Raw genomic sequence first — 21200 nt, 5'->3', positions numbered from 1 at the left:
AGACCACATTTAGACGTCTAAGATATGCGTTTAATAGACGTATATTATACGTCTTTTGCCCAATGGGTTACGTCTCAACAGAAACGCTCTTTAGCTCTTTCAGCGTTATGCAGAGAACATCGTCTGTCGAGATCACTTTTGAGTCAGCGCGAAACGCCGTGTGCTGTCAGTTTGATTTCATATTGCTCGTAGCGGCGCCCGGCTTTTGTCTGTCAAACGTTAGGTTGCGCTTCTTCATGCTGCATCGTCGGCATGAGTGGAGCTTTATAAACGTCTGTACTTACTGCGCCCCATAAGAAATCGTTTGTCCCCGTTCAAAAGAGATTGTGCGATGTCCTGCAGCAAACCTTTGACAGTTTGAAAAGAGGAATTTATTCTGCTTCCTGTGCGTGCAGTAGTTACAAAGTTGAACGCCTTTACACGATCTGCTGCAGTTTTCAGTGGGCGGGCTTTGTCAAATGGCTTGGAAAAACGCACTGTGTTTCGGCTCGGGAAACATCATGAGCAGTGTCCTGCATGTTTTCTGTGTATAGCTGTCTTTTAACGCATACAGAATTCATTCGAAATCATTGATTTCTCCAATTAACAAGGGTCCCTTAAAGGATGAGTCAAAGTAACGTCTAATCGGATTAGTTTCCTTAGAGCTGGTTCAGAGTTTGCTCAAGAGTTTACCTTTCACAGATGCGCAAAGAAGAATGTTGGGGGTGCACGCTTCAAGGCGCCTTACAGCTGTAGGGAGTGATTCGAGACGATTCATGGCGTGTGCTCGTTCCCATATATCGTACGACCCGGGATGCAGTGCTAGGATGACGTACAATACCGCTTGGGCACGTAACGGCGTTATATGCAAGTGCAGGACGTGAGGGTTTTCGTTTGTTTGTTTTGTTTTGCTCTGCTTTGCTTTGTTTTGCTTTCCATCGCGTTGGTAAGAGCGTAAATAAAAAGGCGATTCCTGCATCTACCACTAATGTAAGAGCTATTTCAAGTGCGACGTGGTGCGGCTTTTCAAATGCTTGTGGGCATTTCTCTGTTGTTGATTCTTTTTTTGTGTGTAACAAAGTGGCATTTTCATGTCCGGACGGGGAGACTTTATCATTCCGACATGAAGCCACCCTTAAGTCCTCTGAGGCGTGTCTGTCTGCAAGGCTTGTATTTTGGAAATGTTTTTTTGAAACGGAGAACGACTTTGAAATAGGCTTCCGCCGGCGCCTCGCGATCCAGGTAAGATTGTAGCAAGAACGCAGCTGCGGTGGGGCTTGCTGTAGTCGTGGCTGAGTTGTTAAGGCGATGGACTAGAAATCCATTGGGGTCTCCCCGCACAGGTTCCAATCCTGCCGACTACGTTGTCCGCCTTCAGTCGGTGTGTTTCGGCACAAGCAAAGAAGCGCGCCTCTTTGCTGTTCCTGGTGGTTTTAAAACGCCCAATCGCTTGTACCCGCTGCCTTGGAAATAAGTTCTTCAGCGTCCGCAAATGGCATTTTGCAGCTGGAAGCATATGTCGACGCGTTTTGCACAGAGCACCAAAAAAGCGTCTTTTTTGAAGGCCCAGGCACTGAGCATTGGTGGTTCAGTGGTAGAATTCTCGCCTGCCACGCGGGAGGCTCGGGTTCGATTCCCGGCCAATGCAGTGGCTTTTGCAGCGAGCGGCTCCATCACTTGCATCCCCTTGCAACTCGCAACTGAAAACCCACTGAAGCTAAGCAGGTGTGAGCCAGGTCAGTACCTGGATGAGGATGAGCTACAGGGAAAAACAAAGCTTCCAGCTGGAAGCGGTGTTAATGGTGCCGGCGGGGGGGCGCTCACCCTGAGGTCTGTGCGGGTCCCAATGCCCCAGTATAGTGACGGAGATGCTGTGTTGTAAAAGGGCGCTGTCTTTTGGATGAGATGTAAAACCGAGGTCACAGCGCTCTGTGGTCATTCAAAATGACCACCAAAACCTTTGACAAAAGCTCTTGGTAATTGATGGTCTTCAATAATGCTTCTCCTTTAGGTACATTTTAAATCAGCTGAAAAATGCTGTGAAATGGGGGGGCACTTCAGGCCAGTGTAGGATTTGGGTTACAAGAACCATGAAACTGCACGAGAAAGCCCGTACACTGAATTACACGGCTTTCTATTCAAAGGAGGACAAAAGAAATTCCCTGAGTTTGATTTTTTGCAGCACAGAGAGGAGCACTGTCGTGAGGCCGGTTAGCTCAGTTGGTTAGAGCGTGGTGCTAATAACGCCAAGGTCGCGGGTTTGAGCCCTGTACGGGCCAGGTCTAGGTCCAGGTCCCTGTTTGTGAAACAGGCAAATGACTGTCTCAGGGGCCCATTCCTCATTCTCAAGACACATGTATGCACTATGTACACCGTGCATTGAGCAATAGGGACTGAGTACACCACAGGTAAGGTTAGAAGTCATTCTGAGGTGCCACATGTGAGGGATACAGCTAGGCATCCGAAATGTAGGGTTTGAGACCCTTCAGGAGTACTGCATCCTCTGAGACAGACCCTGTTAAACAAATGATCATTTCTTTCGGCATTAGGGACTAAATATACTAAACATATGATGCTAAAATGTTATTTTCACATATATTAATGTAATAAATGATTGCTTATGCTTTATAAACAAATCTAATTCAAATAAAAGCTTAAGTTTTGTATTTATCTTGTACCATAGAACATGATTTTCTTTGTATTTCAAGCCCACAAAGTGTCCAAATGACGCACTACATGATATAAGGAAGATTATCACATGCATATCGGTATTATCTTTCTTATGAAAATGCATTCCTTTCATTACCTTTTACTTTTTAAAATGAACTCAAATTGAGTATAATGTAATAATTTAAGTAGAATAGATTCTAATAATATAATGATCCAGTGTTTTGCACTACTTCACTGCTTCACTGCTCTATGCCATCTGGAAATAAATCCTCAGACTGCTTACTGCCCTGGGCATGTACCAATAAATTAAAGGAGCACATCTGTTTATCACTGCGTTGAAGCAGGAGACACACAGTCTCTGCAAACACATCCTAGATACAGTGTTCCAGCACCTTTGACCTCATCCAGAACGTATCATTTCTTGAAAGGGATTGCTGTCCGAATGCACATCTGAATCCCAAACAGAATCTCTAGTAAAATACGATCATTTGTGAAACAGGCAAATGACTGTCTCAGGGGCCCATTCCTCATTGTCAGACACATGTATGGAATGCTTTCACCGTGCATTGAGCAATAGGGATTAAAAACACCGCAGGTAAGGTTAGATGTCATGTTCTATGATCATTTCTTTCAGCATTAGGGACTAAATATACTAAACGTATGATGCTAAAATGTTATTTTCACATATATTAATGTAATAAATGATTGCTTATGCTTTATAAACAAATCTAATTAAAATAAAAGCTTAAGTTTTGTATTTATCTTGTACCATAGAACATGATTTGCTTTGTATTTCAAGCCCACAAAGTGTCCAAATGTTCTATGATCATTTCTTTCATCATTAGGGACTAAATATACCAAACGTATGATGCTAAAATCCTGAAAAAAGGATGTGCTCCATCTCGTCAGTAGATTGGATTCCAAAACTGATTTGGGTCAATATACATTACCTTTGAAATTAAAGTACAGTCTACTGTAGGGAACCATCAACTTAGAAAGCATTGGCCTTCCCTGGGGGTCAGGTAGGTGCAAAAGATAAACCTTTATCCTATCTTTATCTTAAGATAAGTGGCCAAGCAGTATTTTTCCAAGTTTCACCAAGCACATCATGTTGCCATAGTAGACAAAGTTCTATAAAATGTTAAATAACTTTTAAAAAAAGTATCTTGGTCTTACAGTACTGTACAAGGTGAATTAAACTGTCCCTGGTAATAAAAAGTAATTAGAAGCATCTCAGAAACTTTATCTCTAGAAACATTAGCTGTTTTATATCATGTAATTTAGTGTGATGTTGTCAGAATTCAAGGACATTATCACACACAGAAATTGGTTCAGTTAAATCTAAAAAACACAGCTAAACATGGGTTTAAATGTAACAGAAGTCTCACCTCTTGTCAAAAGATTTAATTCAAGAAGCGATGTAATAAATGATTGCTTATGCTTTATAAAGAAGCTTAAGTTTTGTATTTATCTTGTACCATAGAACATGATTTTCTTTGTATTTGAAGCCCACAAAGTGTCCAAATGATGCACTACATGATATAAGGAAGATTATCACATGCATGTCGGTATTATCTTTCTTATGAAAATGCATTCCTTTCATTACCTTTTACTTTTTAAAATGAACTCAAATTGTGTATAATGTAATAATTTAAGTAGAATAGATTCAGGTAGGAAATATAGAGTCATGATGTTTATGGCTGACATCATTTCACATGGGTGAATTTTAAGCTAAGAAATAAAAACATTTACAATGAAGATACCATTGCTTAATTTTAAATGCCTTTAAAAAATAAATACCTCCTGAGAATAATTTGCCACTCCCAGATCCTTGATAAGGTACTGTTTGAATCCAATCAGGAGAGGAGCATCCAGGGAGTGCTTTCTATAGAGTCCAGCTTGGGCCACTCTCTTCCGGCCTGCTGATACTTTTTAACTACTCAGGGCCTGTAAGGATATAAAACACCGGTTTAAACATTTTATACCTATAAGACAAATTAGAATTTTAGTAAAAAATAGATACATCTGAAAAATAAAAAAGTCTTACTGCTGATAGAGTTCTTCAGAGCTCACATCTTCCCCTTCCTTATCCGCTTCTGTTTCAGTTTCTAGAGCAGCCTCTGGCATCTCTTCCTCCTGGACAGCGGCCTCTTGCTCAGGGCCGCTGGAATGCAGGTAGATTCTTTTCAACATGCTTTTACATAATATGTTGTAACAATGATTTCAAAAAGAAACTACAGAAGCCTTACAGATTAAAAATATCTCACCTTGCCAATGTGTCTTCAGGCTTCCCATGTACAAAAAGGCCCAAGGACTCTAGCAGTCTTACAACCACTATCCTGTTTGCCTCACCAGACACGATCTCTATTCTGTGGTAATCCACGATGACCCCGTTCTTCAGGTGATTCATCATGTCCTCCCTCGCCTGTTGAGAGGCCATCCTGATCTTTTCTGCCGTGGCGTGCTTCATACACGCCCTCTTCAAGTGAGCAGGAAGCTGATCAAGAGTATTCAGGTACATCTTGCACACCAGGGGAATCCGCGCGGGTTTCCTTTGAAAATAAATAATACCATCTGTGTATAGAAACAAGACTGATTTCTTAAATTATCCTTAATTTTCTCTCTCATAGTTTGAGCATAATGATTTTATTGCATTTATATAAAATGCAATAAATAAATAATGGTTTCATAAAAAAGTGAACACTTACTTGGTCTCAGTCACAGACTTTCCAATAGAAGCCATTGTGGAGTTCAGCAACTGCAGGTCCTAGAAGTGGGGAAAGAATTTTAAAAGAGAAATTGAATTACAATACAGAAGGAATGGCTGAGGGTTCACTGAAATATATAAATATACAAATTCCAAAGACTGAGTCCATATAGAAACAACTACCTTTCATTTTCAGTATAAGAAAAAAAAAACATTATCTTCCAAAGCATCATAAAATTGTCCCTTCTTCCAGACTCTACTTCTCTCTTGTAGTAGTATAGCAGACCTTTCCAGGTGAGCAGATCACAGAGTCCGAAATGAGCTTCCTCCATCAAGCAAAGTACCTGAACATGACTCTGTCATCATAAAAGCGCCCCTGTAATAAAGAAATTAAATCCGAAATCAAGAGGGCAGTTGCCTACTGAAATACAAGAAGTCATCAATTTTAACCTAGCAACACATTAAAGGCTGCATCTATACAAGTACGATTCTAGAAATGCTCACCAGATTACGTTTTAAGAAGGAACTGCGCCTCAGGTTCCGCCGAGATCTTAACTCGGATGGCAGGATTCAGAGTCCGGAGTGCGGACTGATGGCGCACGGAGGGTCCATATACTGTGGATCCCTCAGTGATCTTCCGCGTATTCAAACCGCCAGCGTGTGACTCCCCTGTCCCCGTAACCTCATTGCTCTGCTCTCTCCTCTGTGCAGCTGAGCCCGACTCACGGTAAAATGGAAAAAAATATGCCCTCGACGTGAGATTTATTCTGGAGCGAGCCAGTGTTGCGCATAGCTGCCTTCAAAGCAGTTAACCCAGGTTCGATTCCCGGCCAACGCAGTTGCGAATGTTTTCAAATGCTGTCATGAGCCTTGGATTGTGACTAGCAAAGCGAAGCCTTTTGAAAGAGCTAAAGCACTGCAAAACGGAATTGAAGGAGAATCTTACAGGGGATTCTGAGCAGTGTCTGCATACATGCAGTCAGATAAAGGTGCTGAAAGCTTGAGCTACTCTCAATGTCATGCTGCCCTTCCCCGGAGTAAATCTGTTACATTGAAAGAATGCTTCTGGCAGGTTCAAAAAGGGACCCTTGTTAATTGGAGAAATCAATGATTTCGAATGAATTCTGTATGCGTTAAAAGACAGCTATACACAGAAAACATGCAGGACACTGCTCATGATGTCTCAGTGCGTTTTTCAAAGCCATCTGACAAAGCCCGCCCACTGAAAACTGCAGCACATCGTGTAAAGACGTTCAACTTTGTAACTACTGCACGCACAGGAAGCAGAATAAATTCCTCTTTTCAAACTGTCAAAGGTTTGCTTTGCGAACGCTGCAGGACATCGCACAATCTCTTTTGAATGGGGACAAACGATTTCTTATGGGGCGCAGTAAGTACAGACGTTTAAAATGCTCCACTCATGTCGACGATGCAGCATGAAGAAGCGCAACCTAACGTTTGACAGACAAAAGTCAGGCGCCGCTATGAGCAATATGAAATCATACTGACAGCACACGGCGTTTCGCGCTGACACAAAAGTAATCTCGACAGACGCTGTTCTCTGCATAAAGCTGAAAGAGCTAAAGAGCGTTTCTGTTGACACGTAACAAGCTCGTTTCTTTCTACCATGATATCACCGTGACCAAATCTGTCTTTAAACACCTTGCTCAGTCTCTGACGAGACTGTCAAAAATTGCTTTCGCCGATTGTATTGCAAACCGGCGGAAGCGGGGTATTGGGAAAAGTTTTCAACTAGCAATAATCGCGCCTCGGCTAAACCTCACAGGCTACGATACTGCCACTGCGCAAAGCTGACGGTTGCCAGGCAACCGCGGGGATCCTATGGAAATCGTTATCGATCGTCTCATGGCATGTCGTTGCTATAACGCTTCATATTTGTCGTCTTCTTCTTCTTCTAGCTTGAGGTTTTGAAGAATTTCATGACAGACAAGGGCTCCGTTGGGAACAAAGGGCGTTGTGAGAAAACCGTTGCTTATTTTCAGCAGCAGAGATACAACCCTTTAAATACAAGATGACAGAACAATGACGAAGGGCATGCCGGGAGGAACTCATGCACTACAGAGGAAAGGGGGCGGGCACGTACAGTTCACATTCAAGCCACAAGTACTCTTCTTGGATGTTGCACAAACAAATCCTAACGTCTTGAAAGCATTGCAGCATGTTTGTGTCCCACTTCCCGTGGCTGCGGGACGACTGACACGAACGGACAAACACAATCTGTGGCGTTTAGCGTGACATAGTCTTGCAGGCATCGTGCTGTCTCACTGCAATATTATACCGCTGGAGGAAACAGTCCATCTGGCCATGAAACTCATTTGAACGTCTAGCTACAGCAACTAACAATATCATGATTTATTCAGGATGTGTGGAATCAGCACGTCCCGGAGACAGCTTCCGAAATCGTGAGCATTCTCTGGTGGTAGGGGCGTTCAAGATGGCGCTCAGGTGGGAGGTAAAGTTTAGTGGTTGGGGAGGTTTTTTGGGGTTTTCATGACCTGAATGTTAATTTTTGCTTTTTTTGACTACAGAAAAATAAGGACTTAACACTAGTTGTTTAAACTTCAGTTATAATTGAAAGAAAAAACGATTTTTTTTTAGGTTTAAAAAGTCCGATATGAGTAACACTGGGAAAAGAAAAGAGAGTGCTGGGTCTTCGAAGGAGAACTCTAAGATACCTCAATCGTATATGTATAGCACTACAAAAAAATCGATGGCAACTAAAGGGAAAAGTGAAGCAGCTGCAGGGGCAGCAACAGGGCGGAGGCGCCGCGCGCCCGGCCGACGTGTTGGACCGGTGCGCTTTACGTGCTGAAATAAACACGCGAAAGCCCCGAAATGTTTCCAGAGTGCTGTGCACTGGAGGTTTTTGTCTGGTGAAGACTTGCCTGGTGCTCCTCCGTGCAGATTGTTTGTCCTCCTCCAGTGCGGGACGAGCCAACACAAGGGAGCGCATTCGCCAACATCCAGGCACGCAATGCGATTTGGAAAGCAGCTCCTTTCCAAAGAGTTGCACACGAACGATCCTTCAGTCCCGCTCGGGGGGCACGGAACCCCCGCCACACACAGCTTCAAGTAGCGAGTCAGTCGCCAGGGCTTTCGCTTACGGCCACACCACCCTGAACACGCCCGATCTCGTCTGATCTTGGAAGCTAAGCAGCGTCGGGCCTGGTTAGTACTTGGATGGGAGACTGCCTGGGAATACCAGGTGCTGTAAGCTTTTGCTCTCCCGGCCAGCAGGGGTCGCCGTTGGTGCCGTAGGCTTTGGGAGGAAAACCTGCAGGATGGAAAGGTGATCTATAGCCTCATCTCTAGAGACGTTTTGTTGCTGTGGCATGTGTGTGACCCATATTCAAAAAAAAAAACCCGTCTGTAAAACGAATATCGAAGCTGCCTCTAAATCTGCAAATGAAGATGAGTCGATAAACCACTCGTTTTTCGTATAACTAGACATATATTCATTTGTTACCGATTTCATTCATTGAGCACGGATACAATAGAGGTACAGCCATTCACTGTTTGACATGTCTGCACTGGTACAGAACCGAGCAATCAGAAAACGGGTGAAACTGTCTTTAGACTCAGCATACAGTACCGAGGCCCCCCATGACCAAATAAAGGCTAACCTCGATAATCAGCCTAAAGAACGCAGACTACAGCAAAACGACTGACTTTGAAAAGGGAATGAACGTCCGGAAGGAGTAGTGGAACTAGCTTGAGATGCTTCTCCGGACCCCTAACTAAAAGCCAGCGAGAACCAGCAGCGGCGTCCACTCCTGTCGAACCGGGATCCTTCCGCAGCCACGCAGCTCGTGGTGTCCTAACCCTCCCGTATCTGATTTTGGACCAAGCACATCAGGGGAGAGCGCGAACGCAGTCCCCCACTTCTAGAAATTATGCAGTCGAGATTCCCACATTTGGGGAATTCGCAGGGGTCAGCACAGCCGGAGTGCAATGGCCGAGCCTCGCCCTGGGTGAACCTGCTTCTTGATCAAGGTATCTCCCCTGCCAGGTAAGTATGAGTTAAACAGGCCCCTGCAAGCGGCCCGCACCCACAGCACAAATCGCGCAGCCTAGGCCACCTCCTCGCCCCGCACGCCACCGCCTCCTGCTGGGCCCACTCTTTCACACACTCACACGCCACACTAACACTCAAAAGTGTGGGCAAAACGAGAAAACGAGCGCGCCGTTTCCTACACATCTGCAGTCGCCGTTGCGCATTCGCAGCATGTCCCGGGATGCAATTCGGCCTCATTTGCATAACTCCAGACCGGCAGATCGCCACGCAAGCTCGCGACGTGCGCCTGCCACACACCGAACAAACCTTTTCAGCAATTTCCAAAAAACGGGCCTGCTCGCCTGCCCACAAGGCTCCGTCTCTTACCTGCTCTCCAGAGCCTGCTGCCTTCTGTGCTTTTCTCTCGGCACCGCTGCAGTGCACACAACCCCTGCAGCGGGAGGGGGGGAGAAAGTTCCCGCGCTCCGCCGCAGGGAAGGCTCGCTCCGTGCGCACACGTCCTTTCGATGCCAGTCCAACAAGTGCTCCGCATTAGCTGCGTCGGGGCTCCGGCGTGTCGCACCTCACCTCACCTCGCACTGCCCCCTCCTTGAATGTCTGCCGCTGGGCATGCCCCGCTCTCCTCCGCCTTATCTTATCGCGTGTGAGCACCGACAATGGCCACAATGCCGGGGAATGGCACCTGTAAAGTGTTAATTGGGGCACAGGAACAGCCCGTCTCGTCTCGGGGGGGCCGGCTTCAGAGACAATACAGCAAACACAGCGGGGCGGGGGAAGAAGACGACACCACACATGCGGGTACATTCAGCTCCGGCGGGAACGAGACATTTGTCGGTCTTTTCAAGTGCCGAGAGCCGAGCAATCCTTCACTTGTATCATTTCTCCCCGGTGACTAGATCTGGCCCTGCGACTCTCGACTGGGCTCATCCCCGGGGCAGCCCAGCAGGTGTGAGCCTGGCCGGCACCCGGATGGGAGATTCCACCCCGGAAAAGCTCCGGTTGCTGCTGCTCCTGCAAGAGGTGTGACTGGGACCAGTAGGGAGCGCTCACCCTGCGGGCTGTGTGGCTCTCTTACGCCCCAGCCTCCTGATGGCGACACTCTGCTGCACAAACAGGCGCCGTCCTTCGGGGGAGGCGTCAAACCGAGGTCCCGACCCTCCTTGGCCATTAGGAAACCCCAGGGCGTCTCTCAAAAAGAGACGCCGTGGGTGTCCCTCTGGTGTTAGTGCTCCCCTTTACCCATCAGTCGGGGTCTCCTCCTAATCCCCGTCTCACCTGTAACAATCAATGACGAGGCCCCCCTGTCCGTGAGATTTAGTACTCGCGCAAGAGACCGGGGGCAGAGCGCGAACGCGGTCCCCCGCCCCCAACAAAGTTGGCGCTCCGGGTTCCCTCTCGGGGCCCTGCAACACAGCGGAAGGGCAGCGAGAAGGAGCCTCTTGCTCTGACGCCGCAAGGCCACAAGAGGGCGGAGGCGCCGCGCGCCCGGCCGACGTGTTGGACCGGTGCGCTTTACGTGCTGAAATAAACACGCGAAAGCCCCGAAATGTTTCCAGAGTGCTGTGCACTGGAGGTTTTTGTCTGGTGAAGACTTGCCTGGTGCTCCTCCGTGCAGATTGTTTGTCCTCCTCCAGTGCGGGACGAGCCAACACAAGGGAGCGCATTCGCCAACATCCAGGCACGCAATGCGATTTGGAAAGCAGCTCCTTTCCAAAGAGTTGCACACGAACTATCCTTCAGTCCCGCTCGGGGGGGCACGGAACCCCCGCCACACACAGCTTCAAGTAGCGAGTCAGGCGCCAGGGCTTTCGCTTACGGCCACACCACCCTGAACACGCCCGATCTCGTCTGATCTCGGAAGCTAAGCAGCGTCAGGCCTGGTTAGTACTTGGATGGGAGACTGCCTGGGAATACCAGGTGCTGTAAGCTTTTGCTCTCCCGGCCAGCAGGGGTCGCCGTTGGTGCCGTAGGCTTTGGGAGGAAAACCTGCAGGATGGAAAGGTGATCTATAGCCTCATCTCTAGAGATGTTTTGTTGCTGTGGCATGTGTGTGACCCATATTCCAAAAAAAAAACCCGTCTGTAAAACGAATATCGAAGCTGCCTCTAAATCTGCAAATGAAGATGAGTCGATAAACCACTCGTTTTTCGTATAACTAGACATATATTCATTTGTTACCGATTTCATTCATTGAGCACGGATACAATAGAGGTACAGCCATTCACTGTTTGACATGTCTGCACTGGTACAGAACCGAGCAATCAGAAAACGGGTGAAACTGTCTTTAGACTCAGCATACAGTACCGAGGCCCCCCATGACCAAATAAAGGCTAACCTCGATAATCAGCCTAAAGAACGCAGACTACAGCAAAACGACTGACTTTGAAAAGGGAATGAACGTCCGGAAGGAGTAGTGGAACTAGCTTGAGATGCTTCTCCGGACCCCTAACTAAAAGCCAGCGAGAACCAGCAGCGGCGTCCACTCCTGTCGAACCGGGATCCTTCCGCAGCCACGCAGCTCGTGGTGTCCTAACCCTCCCGTATCTGATTTTGGACCAAGCACATCAGGGGAGAGCGCGAACGCAGTCCCCCACTACCAGAAATTATGCAGTCGAGATTCCCTCATTTGGGGAATTCGCAGGGGTCAGCACAGCCGGAGTGCAATGGCCGAGCCTCGCCCTGGGTGAACTGATTTCGATTTTTAAGAACTTTATTTTCTTTTCACAAAAAAATACAGGACATCACAAATCAGAAAGCTTTACATTCATATACATACTTAAAACAGTATATATGATCACATCTCATTACATTTTGACATGGTAACAGTTACATAGCAACAATTTTCTTTTTTTCTGGTGCAAATCACATTCTTTACTTAAACTTGATAATGTTTTTCACAGTTTCTTGAGATATTGACCTATGCTCTCTATTTCCCACAGATTTTCTGCTTCCTCCCTCCCTTCTCTCCACAGATCTCTGAGGTAATAGTTCTCTCGGGTGATGAACAGGGCCAGGCTACCTGCTGCCTTGACTGGGATCTCGATGCCTTTGAACAGCCCCATGTTCCTCACTCTCCACAGGGCAACTTTCCCACTGTTCACCACGGCCCAGATCCTGTCAAACACGTCAGGAGGAAGTTTGACAGGAGAGATGCCGTATATGACGAAAGCAGCGGTCAGGGTAAATTGGGGCGAGAGAGCCAGCAACCAATCTTCAAACTGTGCCCAGAAGGCCTTAGCAAAAAAGCAGGACCACAGGAGATGGGATACAGTCTCCTCCTCGCCGCAGCCCACCCTAACGCAGCGAGGGCTGGGGGTGAGGCCCCTACGGTACAAGAAAGTTCGTACCGGTAAGCACTGGTGGACGAGACTCCAGGCTAAATCTCTGTGAATGTTGCACAGAAACTTAGAGGATGTGTGTTTCCACACCTTCCTTGTTTGGGCTGATGTTAAAATGCCCACAGGGGTCTGCCTATTATTCTGGGGTGCAACGAAATCTTCCAGTTTTTGGACGCTGACATCTCGGAGGGGAATATGGCCAATTGGGTGAGATCTTAGAAAACTTTTAACTGTCCCATAAATTGCAGGGCATGTGTCAGAGAGTGGGACGTCCAGCTTGGGTCTGACACCCCACACTCTGAACACCTCCCTACCTACCCAGAGCCTGGAAAAATAAGTCCAGGTACGCGCTGCAGGTGCTGTTGCAAAGCCTCTCAGCACAGAGGCCAGGAAAATGCACAGCAGCTTCGTAGCAATATCTGGGACAGACTTCCCCCCTGAGGGTAGCGGCCTGTACATTATTTCCCTTCTGAGTCTTTCCTGCTTCCCACCCCATAGAAATTGAAACATCAATCTCCTCATCACCGCCGCAACACGGTGTGGGATTGGGAAGGTAGAAGCCAGAAAATTCAAGACAGGCAAGAGCTCGGTTTTGATGACCAGCACCTTCCCTGTCATGGTGAGGTCTCGGTCCTTCCATTGCATCAGTTTTTTGTTTAAGATTGGCAATTTGTTCTGCCAATTTACTGTTCCCATCTCTTCTCCAAAATACACCCCCAGGACCTTAATTCTCTTCTCTTGCAGCCTGAGATCATGTCCTTCTTTTGGCTCCCTCCAGTTCTGATAAAAAATCTCACTCTTAGATTTGTTAATTTTTGCGGAGGAAGCCAAAGAGAAACGATCACAGCACTGCAGAGCTCTGCTAATTGAGGCATTGTCAGAGAGGAGCAGGGTGACGTCATCCATGTATAGAGATGTCTTTACCTCTCCTCCCCCACTTCCAGGCACTGGTATCCCATTAATGGCCTGATCCTGGCGCAAGGCACAGGCTAAGGGCTCCATAGCCAAAACGCATAACAAGGGGGATAATGGGCAGCCCTGCCTCACCCCTGAACAGACTTCAAAGGGGCGTGATCTATTGCCATTAACCATGACTCTGCTGTTGCTACCTGTGTACAGCAGGTTAATCCACTTTCTCATGATGGGGCCAAACTTCATGTGCTCAAGTCCCGATGTTAAGTACTGCCGGTTTAGGCGGTCAAAGGCCTTTTCTAGGTCTACACCTAAAATGCAAAGAGGGAGGGAGCGATCCTCAGAGTACAGACAGACATCCCTCAACAAGGCCAGGTTGTCGCTCATCAGGCGTCCTGCTATCCCACAAGTCTGTTCTTTCCCTACCAGTGAGGCCACTACATTTTGTAGGTGCAGGAAAAGGGCTTTGGACAGGATCTTAGTGTCCACGCCTAACAGGCTGAGGGGTCTCCAGTTCTTTATGTCATTTTTTGCTCCTTTCTTAAACAAGAGAGAAATAGTGCCTTCTCTTAAGGAGTCAGGCAGCAATTCTGTCTTATATCTTTCCTCGAATAGGACCAGTAGCGGATCCTGAAGCAGATCCCAAAAGGTGCAATAAAATTCTTTAGGGAGCCCGTCAGCACCTGGAGTTTTCCCCTTCTGTAAGCTCTCCATAGCCTGTCTCAGCTCTTCTACTGTGAAATCCCTCTCAAGTACTTCCCTATCTTCTTCACTCAAAACGTTTTCTAGCTTTGAGGTAAAAAAATGAATTTCTTCATCCTTTACCTCTGTAGAGCTGTACAGTCTTGAGTAGAAGGCCTTGGTGCAGGAGAGGATAGCACTCGGCTCTGTTCTCTCTCGTCCCTCCTCATCAACTACACTTTCCATGACAGACTTGGAGCCTACCACTTTCCTGAAAAAGAAGCGAGTACACTTCTCATTTTCTTCCAAGAACTGCACTCTGCCTCTTAACAGCACTCCTCGACTACTTTCTTCGGCTATGCTCCGGATGTCCTTTTTTAAAAGGGTGATATCCTCGAGCACATCGAAGCCACTGTGCAGCATCGTGTAGAGACGCTGCAGCTGCCTCTGTTTCCTGGCTAGCACTCCTCTCCGTCTGGCAGCAGCCTTCCTTCCCTCAGCCATGAAAAAGGCCTTTGTCCTCATCTTCACCTCCTCCCACCACTCTCCTACTGACCCGTACAGACACTGCAAGGACAGCCACTGTGATAGTTTCTCCTTGTAGCGGGATACTACCCCCTCGTTCTCTAGCAGCTTTGTGTTGAGTTTCCAGAGGCCTGGGCCAAAGACAGTCCCGCCCTGGAGTTCCACTCTACACCCTAAAGCCTGATGATCTGAGAAGAAGACAGGCTGAAGAGTGACCCCAACAACTTTCACTCTCTCTGAGACAAAGCAATAGTCAATTCTGGAGCTGCTATTCCTCCCTGACCATGCATATCCTGCTGTTGTGGGATATATACATCTATATGTGTCTGAGAGTTTAAAGTCTTGAACTAAGTTTTGCAGGGCCAGTGAGCTGGAATCCAATTTTATCGGAGAGCTAGACTGCCTGTCTGTGTGCTCTAAGATACAATTAAAATCCCCTCCCACTATCACGTCTGTGCTACTTAACAATAGGGGAGAGAGTGCCTTGAGTAGCTCCACCCTTCCTCCCACGTCAGTAGGACCATACACATTGATTAGCCGCAGGTTAACGGTCCCCCATTCCACATCCACACACAGCAACCTGCCATCTATGACCCTCTGAATACTTTTCAATTTGAAAGCCCATCCTTTGAAAAGAATGGCCACGCCAGAGGCTCTGTTGTTATTGTCCCCTGACCAAACAGAAGGCCCTTTATCCCACCTATCTTCAAAGCTTTTATACCTCTCTTGATAGGCTAAAGCACACTCCTGCAACATCAACACATCTCCCTCTCTCTGCTGGAGGTAATCAAAGACAGACTGGCATTTAACTCTGTCATTGATACCTCTGGTGTTAAGAGAAATTATGTTTAGAGCCATATTACATAAGAAAGTGGAACCAGTCTTTACAAAACACATTTCTCTTCGGTCTCACCTGTTACCTTCTTCTTTTTCTTTTTCTTCTTACCAATTTCCTGCCAGCCATCCTCTGAATGAGCCTTCATCAGGGTGGCAGCAGTAAAAGCATTCACGGAGTCCATTTCAAGGAAGGGGGTAGAGGGAGGGGTGGAGGGGTTCCAGCTGTCCCCATCGCCATGCTCTCCTTCCTCCTCGCTCGGGGAGAAAACAGAGTCATTTTTCCTTTTCCTCAAGTCCAGCTCCTGGGAGCACTGAGGGGAAAGGGGTGCAGCCGATGCACCAGTCTCCTCTTCCCCCTCACCCACCAGCTGTTGCAGATCCTCCGTGATGGACTGGATGGAGGAGAGGAGGGCATCTGTAGCACTTGCAGAGTCTGAGAAAAGCAGCTCCGCTGAATCCTGGGTATCGTCGCTGGACCCGCTCCACCGGGGGGCCCCACACTGGCCCTCGTTCTGAGGAGCAGGAGTGGGGGAGGGGTCCTCGCTGTTCTCGGGGGTTTTCAAACCCTCGTGCTTGTCTGGTGCAGTCTGCGGTTGTGGGGGGGTAGTGGATTTCTCTTCCACCGGCCCCGGAGCCACAGCAGGACTGATCCTGGCTGGAGGCTGAGACTCTTTGTCCAACAAGGGTTCTTTGTTTGACTTGTTGTTTGCTTTGGCTTTTCGGGCCGGTTTGGCTGAAACAAGCACTGCCTCATCCTTTCTCATTTTGAGTTTATTGGCGTAGGCGTGAGGGCAGTTCTTAAAAACGTGTCCTTCCGAGCCACATAAATTGCACTTTGGCAGCATTGAACAGTCAGAGGCTAAATGTCCCTGTTTGCCACAGGTCTTGCAGCATTTCACAGTGCAGGACGATGCCAGGTGTCCCACAGCACCACAGCACCGACACACCTTTGGTTGTCCCACATAAAAAACATAGCCATTGCAGGCGCCCAGCCGGATTGTAGAGGGCAGGTGCCTTAAGCCTCCATTTACATTGTCCGGTAGCAAGCGAACCTCGAATTTCCTTGCTCCTGTTTTTATACCGTCAACATCTCTAACCTCAGTTCCATGGTGGACGGTGCAGTACTGCTTAAGCCAGGTGTGAATGTCCTCCGTCTTTGCCAGTTCCGAGAACATAACAACATGCACCGTTTTCCTCTCTCTCTGTGTCAGAGGCTGCAAGCTGATCTTCTCAAGGGCAGGAACTTTCCCTCTTTTTGCCTCAAACACATCCACGCATTGTTCAAACAGAGAATAGGTAGCAAAAACAACCTCAAATGCTTTCTGACCTGGGAGAGCGAAGATGAAATCCAAGTGCCGAGGTTCAAAGCCAAGTTCCTTCTGTAACACTTTTCTGCTGAACTGCATACGATCCATGAAGAGGTCATCCAAAAGCTCAAAACGTACAGCATTCTTGCGGGATCCAAAGGTTGCCATCTCAAACTGCAAAACAAACACTGCTTCCACAAAACAAGAAAACAATCCAACTACTCCAACTACAGGCTGATCAAGGTATCTCCCCTGCCAGGTGAGCTGAGAGCCGCAGGCGATGAGCCCGGAGCTGAACGGGCCCCACTGGCTCGTTTGTAAGGCCAGGTGCATTGCCAACCACGACTGGCAGGGCAGAGGACTTGAAGGCGGCCTGGGCTCCTGCAGCTGTCCAGCCACGCACTCTGGTTTCTCTTCATCTCGTACAAATCTTTTGCCTTTTACTAAAGATTTCATGGAGAGGAGCATGAATGAGTTCCATACAATTTTTGTGCTTCCCTGCCTTCGGGTGGGGCGCAGCTGGGCTGGTCAAAGAGAGAAAACAAAACCGCTCACAATCGCTCTTACAATGCAGTAAGTAGCACAGGCTACTTAGGGAGTAGGCTGATGTGTTTAAAAACAACCAGCACCAGGCAGGAGTCAAACCTCCAAACTCCTAATCCATAGTCAGACACATTATCCATTGCACCACTGGCCCTGGTGTGACACTGCAGGACTGTAACCCAGTGAGCTTAGCACTGCAACTAGTAAAATATTACCCCTGGTCCATTCTTTTCCAAAAGTGAGAAACACCTGTTTTCTACATTTTGTCTGTTTTAAAACCATATCTCTTTAAACCAAACCAAGAGTTTGTCTTTTGCACTGATATTCTGATTCATTTCGATTTCAAAGAAAAAAAAAACATTACCTTCCAAAGCATCATAAAATTGTCCCCTCCTCCAGACTCTACTTCTCTCTTGTAGTAGTACAGCAGACCTTTCCAGGTGAGCAGATCACAGAGTCCGAAATGAGCTTCCTCCATCAAGCAAAGTACCTGAACATGACTCTTTCATCATAAAAGCGCCCCTGTAATAAAGAAATTAAATCCGAAATCAAGAGGGCAGTTGCCTACTGAAGTTCAAGAAGTCATAAATTTTAACCTAGCAACACATTAAAGGCTGCACCTATACAAGTACGATTCTAGAAATGCTCACCAGATTACGTTTTAAGAAAGAACTGCGCCTCAGGTTCCGCCGAGATCTTAACTCAGATGGCAGGATTCAGAGTCTGGAGTGTGGAATGATGGCGCACGGAGGGTCCACATACTGTGGATCCCTCAGTGATCTTCCGCGTGTTCAAACCGCCAGCGTGTGACTCCCCTGTCCCCGTGACCTCATTGCTCTGCTCTCGCCTCTGTGCAGCTGAGCCCGACTCATGGTAAAGTGGAAAGTCAGAGACTGAGCAAGGTGTTTAAAGACAGATTTTGTCATGGTGACATCATGGTAGAAAGAAACGAGCTTGTTACGTCTCAACAGAAACGCTCTTTAGCTCTTTCAGCGTTATGCAAAGAACAGCGACTGTCGAGATCACTTTTGAGTCAGCGCGAAACGCCGTGTGCTGTCAGTTTGATTTCATATTGCTCGTAGCGGCGCCCGGCTTTTGTCTGTCAAACGTTAGGTTGCGCTTCTTCATGCTGCATCGTCGGCATGAGTGGAGCTTTTTAAACGTCTGTACTTACTGCGCCCCATAAGAAATCGTTTGTCCCCGTTCAAAAGAGATTGTGCGATGTCCTGCAGCGTTCGCAAAGCAAACCTTTGACAGTTTGATAAGAGCGTAAATAAAAAGGCGATTCCTGCGTCTACCACTAATGTAAGAGCTATTTCAAGTGCGGCGTGGTGCGGCTTTTCAAGTGCTTGTGGGCATTTCTCTGTTGTTGATTCTTTTTTTGTGTGTAACAAAGTGGCATTTTCATGTCCGGACGGGTAGACTTTATCATTCCGATATGAAGCCACCTTTAAGTCCTCTGAGGCGTGTCTGTCTGCAAGGCTTGTATTTTGGAAATGTTTTTTTGAAACGGAGAATGACTTTGAAATAGGCTTCCGCCGGCGCCCCGCGATCCAGGTAAGATTGTAGCAAGAACGCAGCGGCGGTGGGGCTTGCTGTAGTCGTGGCCGAGTGGTTAAGGCGATGAACTAGAAATCCATTGGGTTCTTCCCGCGTAGCTCCGAATCCTGCCAACTACGTTGTCCACCTCCTGTCGTTGTGTTCCGGCGCAAGCAAAGAAGCGCGCCTCTTTGCTGGTGGTTTTAAAACACCAAATAGCTTGTACCCACTGCCTTGGAAATAAATTCTTCAGCGTCCGCGAATGGCATTTTGCAGCTGGAAGCATGTCGACGCTTTTTGCACAGAGCACCAAAAAAGCGTCTTTTTTGAAAGCCCAGGCACCGAGCATTGGTGGTTCAGTGGTAGAATTCTCGCCTGCCACGCGGGAGGCTCGGGTTCGATTCCCGGCCACTGCAGTGGCTTTTGCAGCGAGCGGCTCCATCACTTGCATCCCCTTGCAACTCGCAACTGAAAACCCACTGAAGCTAAGCAGGTGTGAGCCAGGTCAGTACCCGGATGAGGGTGAGCTACAGGGAAAAACAAAGCTTCCAGCTGGAAGCGGTGTTAATGGTGCCGGCGGGGGGGCGCTCATCCTGAGGTCTGTGCGGGTCCCAATTCCCCAGCATAGTGACGGAGACGCTGTGTTGTAAAAGGGCGCTGTCTTTTGGATGAGATGTAAAACCGAGGTCACAGCGCTCTGTGGTCATTAAAAATTAAAAATGACCACCAAAACCTTTGACAAAAGCTCTTGGTAATTGATGGTCTTCAATAATGCTTCTCCTTTAGGTACATTTTAAATCAGCTGAAAAATGCTGTGAAATGGGGGGGCACTTCAGGCCAGTGTAGGATTTGGGTTACAAGAACCATGAAACTGCGTGAGAAAGCCCTGTTGTAACAGAAGGAATAAGGTTCTTGATCCCGAGATGAAGTAAAACAGATGAGTTTATTGCATGCAAAGAACAATAAAGCCAAAGTCTTGTTTCCCGCAAGAAACAACAAAACCGAAGTATTGTTCGATGTGCCGGTACAAACTTTTAGGTTATATAGTCCTTGCTTGCTGCTTCAGACGTCATTCGATGTTATTGTAAGGGGGGGGGGGTCATGGTATTTGGCCAGTTAAGAGGCCCTTGCTAAATGGTCAGTTTAAGATTATGCCCCCAGAGGGTTCCTTGCTCGCATCCGGAATCCTTATCAGTTAACCCCCTTTCCTGCCATAAACCCCTGTTGCTTAGAAGTCTAATTTTCAGGCAGAACTGACTTAAGTTATTAACCCTTTTAACATCTTGTCTCTTACTTCATTCCCCCCTTATAAAATATGGCATACATCAGGACTGTCTATTTTTACAAATACAATGTCAGGGCAGATCTTTCCTTTTTAGATGTACAGGCATGCATTACCATGACATTGTGCGTTCCACTGTTACAACAAGGTGTTATTGATGTTTTTGTACAAGTGATAGTTACAATTTTACACATAAAACAATCCTAATCCTACAAATACATAAAGTCCTACCCCAGGACCCAAACGCAGACCTCAGCCATGTGGAGATCTATCGTCAGGATCTTGGAACAGCAATATTGACCCAACTCCGATTATAATTTTTTGGCTGAATAGATATGCCAACACCTGGAATGTATTGATACCATATCCCCAGTAATGCTCCTCAGGCCTAACAAGCACACTGTTGGTCTTAGGAAGCATCAGACACAGAAACGGTAACAACATCCTTCTTTCTGTTCACTCAGTCTCTGGTGCCGTGGGTCGGTGAAAGTGCGATGCGCGGATCCAGCGATCTCATCCTGTCACTCAGATGGCACAATCAGTAGTTAGTGGCACTTGATATGGTCCCTCCCAGCAGGATTGCAACGTCTGGCAGGGTATCTCTTCTTCACCTACACCCACTCGCCAGGTATCCGGTCGTGTCTCCCCTCTGCTGGAGGTCCCCAAGCGTCCGGCACCTGTTCACAAGCCCTGTGCACCGCTTCAGTTAACAAACCTACACTACTTTAATAGAGAGTTAGTTAATTCATCAGTGCGTTAGCCAAACTTGGCCTCCAGGGAGTTTCTTTGGCTGCCCGTGATGATCTCAAATGGGCTCAGTCTCACAGTTCCATTTGCTCCAGCC

The 21200-nt window shown here is 47.3% G+C and overlaps 7 non-coding genes across 7 annotated transcripts; 4 read left to right on the top strand and 3 right to left on the bottom strand.

Moving 5' to 3' along the window:
• Nucleotides 1-1556: 1556 nt before the first annotated feature.
• Nucleotides 1557-1627, top strand: trnag-gcc (transfer RNA glycine (anticodon GCC)). Its single transcript has one exon. It is a non-coding gene; the product is annotated as a tRNA-Gly (tRNA).
• Nucleotides 1628-7027: 5400 nt separating this feature from the next.
• LOC138237548 (U4 spliceosomal RNA) lies at nt 7028-7169 on the bottom strand. Its single transcript, XR_011188999.1, has one exon. It is a non-coding gene; the product is annotated as a U4 spliceosomal RNA (small nuclear RNA).
• A 1306-nt stretch (nt 7170-8475) lies between these two features.
• Nucleotides 8476-8594, top strand: LOC138237514 (5S ribosomal RNA). Its single transcript, XR_011188967.1, has one exon. It is a non-coding gene; the product is annotated as a 5S ribosomal RNA (ribosomal RNA).
• Nucleotides 8595-9230: 636 nt separating this feature from the next.
• Nucleotides 9231-9394, bottom strand: LOC138237540 (U1 spliceosomal RNA). Its single transcript, XR_011188991.1, has one exon. It is a non-coding gene; the product is annotated as a U1 spliceosomal RNA (small nuclear RNA).
• A 1808-nt stretch (nt 9395-11202) lies between these two features.
• LOC138237545 (5S ribosomal RNA) lies at nt 11203-11321 on the top strand. Its single transcript, XR_011188996.1, has one exon. It is a non-coding gene; the product is annotated as a 5S ribosomal RNA (ribosomal RNA).
• A 636-nt stretch (nt 11322-11957) lies between these two features.
• On the bottom strand, nt 11958-12127 carry LOC138237544 (U1 spliceosomal RNA). The gene has a single exon (XR_011188995.1). It is a non-coding gene; the product is annotated as a U1 spliceosomal RNA (small nuclear RNA).
• A 5264-nt stretch (nt 12128-17391) lies between these two features.
• On the top strand, nt 17392-17507 carry LOC138237532 (U5 spliceosomal RNA). The gene has a single exon (XR_011188984.1). It is a non-coding gene; the product is annotated as a U5 spliceosomal RNA (small nuclear RNA).
• The last annotated feature ends 3693 nt before the right edge of the window (nt 17508-21200 follow it).

Source organism: Lepisosteus oculatus, unplaced genomic scaffold (genome assembly GCF_040954835.1).
Source record: "Lepisosteus oculatus isolate fLepOcu1 unplaced genomic scaffold, fLepOcu1.hap2 HAP2_SCAFFOLD_99, whole genome shotgun sequence".
In the NCBI taxonomy this organism is placed as follows: Eukaryota; Metazoa; Chordata; class Actinopteri; order Semionotiformes; family Lepisosteidae; genus Lepisosteus; species Lepisosteus oculatus.
Note: the sequence above shows the minus strand (reverse complement) of the source record. Positions and strands in the feature narration are given on the sequence as shown.